The sequence below is a fragment of the Anopheles stephensi genome, chromosome 2, assembly GCF_013141755.1.
Source record: "Anopheles stephensi strain Indian chromosome 2, UCI_ANSTEP_V1.0, whole genome shotgun sequence".
Classification (NCBI taxonomy): Eukaryota; Metazoa; Arthropoda; class Insecta; order Diptera; family Culicidae; genus Anopheles; species Anopheles stephensi.
Genome location: NC_050202.1, coordinates 72,631,481 through 72,636,436, shown reverse-complemented (window position 1 = coordinate 72,636,436; position 4,956 = coordinate 72,631,481).

Below are 4,956 nucleotides of genomic sequence, written 5' to 3'. Positions count from 1 at the left end.
TACTTGGCAGAATCTTACGCCACTTCCGAACATCACAGTGGTCACATCGAAAAACGCAATCACAAACCGTTGCTAACTATTGAGAAGAAAAGTCGGTGGACAGGAAAAACTTTTCCCTCCTTCATATCATCACGAGCTGGCTTTTTTTTTTGCTCGCTCAACTTAATTTATTTTCCCCCGTGCTCCCACTGTGCCGCGCTCTCACTCTCTCTATCTAACCTGCTGTCTGATTCCGACAGGTTCCGACCCATTGTCAGCGTGCCCATCTGCCAGTGCTGCAGTGGTCCGATTTTTCACAATTTCACGAGGCAATCAAACATAACAAAAACTCCCAACGGGCAATTTGCCGTCTGCTGCCCCCGTTCAACAGCTTCGTTACCTAGGCACCGTGCCGGATCGAAGCAACCACTTGTTCCACTTGTTCCATATATACATGCACAGCGAGCAATTGTCAGTCAAAATTCGAAACCGTAAAGAAAAACTGGAATGCTTTGGTTTTTGTTTCTGCGCTAGATGGATGATGGGGTCCCCGCCGAAATGATAGAACAATATTTCATGGATTCGCCACGAAAAGTTATTTTTTCTTGTTTGTTTTTTATTTCGTTTGAGCATATTTGTCCCGAGAGAAACTCGTGTTAGTGAGCGGTCGATGGAATATGAATTTGGTGCACGTGGCTTTAAATTACAGCGTCATCGAATATATCTATCTGCTCTTTTGTAGCGATCTGGATGAGTTGAGTTGAATTTTTGTATATATAAAGTGGCCTTTTTTACCAAGACATAAAAAGGGCACTTTATACGATAGAAACATTACATATACAGATACATAAGACAATCTGTACTTTTAAATGGAATAATAAAACTGATCGCATTTACTTCAAACTAAGAGCAATTATAAATCCGTCCCACCATTTCCAGGAGCATAAATGTTCGCCAACTACCAAACAAACACAAATCAAAGGGCCGGGAGTTTATATCTTGTAGCTGATAAATTGATTCCCCGTATGATAATCCTTTTCCAACTCGACTGGGACGGAAATTCACCCGAATGCTCTTCATCGTTGTAAGACCCGCTCCGCCTCTCTCTCTCTCTCTCACCCTCGCCCACCAATTAAGCCTCAACGCATCCCAGGAAGCCTCAGTGCTACGCCGTGCGCTCTTGCCATACCCAGGAAACATGGTCGTGCACTTAGCTAACAAACGGCACTGTCAGTGCGAGCAAACAATAACATTGTATTTATCATCCCCCATCTCTCCTACACACACCGACCAGCACACCGAACCCCTTCCACTCCGCACTAAATCGTACTTCGTTTCGCATCGTCGAAAAGCATCGTGCGCGATGATGATCTCTCTGCCTTTGGTTTTGCTGCTCCGATCCATACAGCAAGCCGGCTACCAGGGTACAAGCTGCTAAATTCGCACACACACACGACCCTTTCCCTCGGGAAGGAGATGGGGGGAGGGGTGGGTGAGGGATCTCCCGGGCGGGCCGGAGAAGAAATGCAAGATCCGCGACTCGCAGTAATCGAGAACCAAATTCCTTGCCACCGTATCCCAGCCCCGCCGGATGGACAAATTGCTTTTGTGCAGTGGATCCGCGAGTGAGCAGGTCCCAAAATCATCCACCCGAGCGAGCCAAATAATCCCACTTTGGTTGGGAAATAAATATATGTCTGATTTTATTGCCGGGTTTTATTGATTTCCGTGGGCGCTTTTTTTTTTTTGTTCCACAGCGCCACAGCACTTCGCCAGGTCTCTCTGAGGGCCCGCTGATCCTTGGTGGATGTGGCGAAACTCGGAGCTCTCATCGGCACCCTGCAATGCCATCGGCCTGAGTGTTCGACCCCACCCGATACGCGAAAGTGTTTATCATCCCCGCGGCTATCCTTTTCCCCGATCCCATTCCTTTTTTCTCCCCTTCGTGTTGGGGATGTTGAAAGGCTCGAGACAAAATCGGTCGGTTGGGCGGCACGGGACAGCTAACAGGGCAAACCAGTGCCTTAATTTATGCCGGCGCAAGCGAAACCGAAAATTTACGTACACCCTATGCTGGTTGGCGGCCTGGCTGGCTGGCTGGCGGTCCTTACGCCGACTCTCTGGCCGGAGAGTGACAGTACGGGGAAGTACAGCACGAAGAACAAATTTATGCACTTTCCATCAGCGAAGGCACGTTTAGGGTGTCGCGAGTCTTCTCACCCAAGCGCGGGAAGCTTCTTTAAGGCTCTCCTGGTAAGCCACATAATTGTTTGTACTTTATCGCGTGCACTGCCACCACCAGTCCCGTGTAGAGCGTTACCTATGCCACCGTACCGACCAACCGAGCGTCCTCCGGGCAGCAAATGAACCGTGCGGTAATCGATTGTTTATTTTTCGTCACGGCAACCGCTCAAAGCCGAAATCTTCGCAAATTTACACATTTGATGCCTGCCGGCTACGATCTCGAACGATTTTCTCCCGGTGTTTTATTTTCCGTTTTCGCCGGTTGTGTGTGTGTGTGTTCATTTTCAATTTCTTTGCATACCATTTGCACGTCGCACCATCACGCGTTCTGAGGTTCTCTGAGCCAGTAAATCAATCGGAAGTAATGAGCTTTCCTTCCCAGAACCTGTGGACGGATTGTCGAACGAAAGCCGGGATGATGAAGGTGCGTTAATTCTAGCAAAAGCGATTCAGCCGGTGCAAAACAAAATTCGGAGCAGGAGTACTTACACCAACATCGATCACGATTACTTGCTGCTGTTGTTGTCTAGTGCTCCTCCCACACGGTGGCATGCCCACGCACAAGGTACCAGAGCAAATGATGAAAATGATGCTAATTTAGATGATCGCAAATTGAATGTTCGCACAACAAAACGCGGGCGTCAGGGGCGGTTTTGCCAGGAGCTCATCACTTGTTGTGCAGGTTATTGGAAGCCTTTGGGGTATAGTAGGCTCCATGTCATGTCTGGTAAGAAATCACCAAAATGTACTGATTTCTACGGAATGAATGAATCAGATTATTAGGGATCATTGCTGTTGGACTATGCAGAAATGTCAATCGATTGCAAATCTAGCATTTAGCGGAATGACATTTATAAAATCAAAATCGTGCCACGGTTAAAACGAAATTTATTCTCAACATTGAGCGTTAAACCTCTTCTTGGGATTTTTTTTTCCATGATTAATACTGAATTTTGTACCGAAGCTATCAGGTTGCAACGATGGAACTAAGAACTTCGAGTTTTTTTTCATGATAAGTTATGACAAATTTAAATATATGTAGCTGTTAAATGTGTTTTTTCTAGTTCTGAGAACCAATTTGAATTGATTTTGAATTTGAATTGACAAGTCAAATTTCATTCTTCGAAAGGCTGCAGCAAGTTTGATTTGAATTTCAAGAAAAATCAGGAGTTAGTCATAAAAACAGCATTCAATAACAGCAGAAGTACCTCAATCGTTGAAATAGAAAAGCCCTTTTAGAACACAGTTTGCACTCCGATGTTGTCGTGATCAACGCTAAAAAAATCAACTATGGGCAAATATATTATAAATAAACCTGGATTCAATAAATCTATTTTATTGAATTGAATTTAATTTAATTCTATAGATCAGTAAGGCCTAGTGAGAGAGACGACAGAGGTATAACTGGTATTCACAAGGCAGCACCGGGGTTCAAATCGCATCGTACCCTTCATAGTGAGGACTGACTTTCCAACTGAGTGGTATCAATAAGTCTAGTAACTCGTTAAAATGATAAGCATAACCTACCGGGTCCAAGCAAGAAGGAGAATAAGATCTATTTTCAATACGAAAAATGAAATCTACCAACAATTCTGTTGTAATTGGTGGCTCAGTGTAAACCCACTCATAAGTTATACTGTGCAAGAATTTCCCTTCCAAGGAACTCATTCCTAAACCATAAGGATACTTATATACGAACGTTTGTACACCTTCTCCCGTCACAAGAAATCTGCATTACCCCAAATTGAGAAAATCCCGCTTTTTAGTGCTTGCGGTCCCTTTTACGGTCACACTCGAACGGTTCCGGTTCGGATAATACCTTCCGGACTAACAAGCCACCACCATCGGTCAGCCTGTTGCCGGCCCTTATAAGCGTGCGGACTGCCCCGGGTCCGATCGGCATCCCGTGCCATACCCGACAACAAATGCTCAACTCGCCGGTAAGATATCCCCGAAACAAAAAAGCAAACACACTTAAATCACCCGCACAAAATGCAAAACTAGCCCGTACTCAGGTTCCCCCCACCGATCGCATCCGTCACGCTGCGTCGGTCGCACGGGAAAATGCGATCGAAATCCGACGAGAGTGATCGCGTGTCTGTGGGAAAAGTCATCCACGAGCCAACGAAACGGGGACATTCCCGGCTTTCGGTTCCATAAGTCACACCAGCATCACGCTCCGACGCACGCATTACACCGGCCCGTATCTTTGGCCTTTTGGGCATTAGCGAGGGCTTAGCAGGGTGCGCAAGGCGCACGCCTTACCAAAGGCAACTAGCGAAGGGACACACATAACACCACATGACGGACCCTAGCACGACGGACCCTTTCCGTGCGCGACAACTCTGAAACTGGGTTTCCCCTTCGCCTTTTCTATGGCTTTCTACTGCCTTCGAAAACACGCACGCACACGTGACCCTTATGTGAGCTTCTGTCATCCCGGCCGTGTGTCCCTGTGGTTCCGATTTTTCTTCCGTATCTTCCGTGCGCTGTTCGGTCGTCCCGCGACCAGAGCGCCGCAAGTGACTCAACAGCACCAGCATCTTGCGCACGCATCACACCATTAGCTCCGCCCATTCAGGCGCATATATATGTGTGTGTGTCTCGCTTGCAACCCTCACAAACCCCGTACAAAAGATGGCCGCTCGCGATCGGACGTCATGCGGCAGGGCGGAGCCTGCTTGATTGATCTTAATTGAGTATAAAAAGCTGATGAAGCGCAATATTTAATTC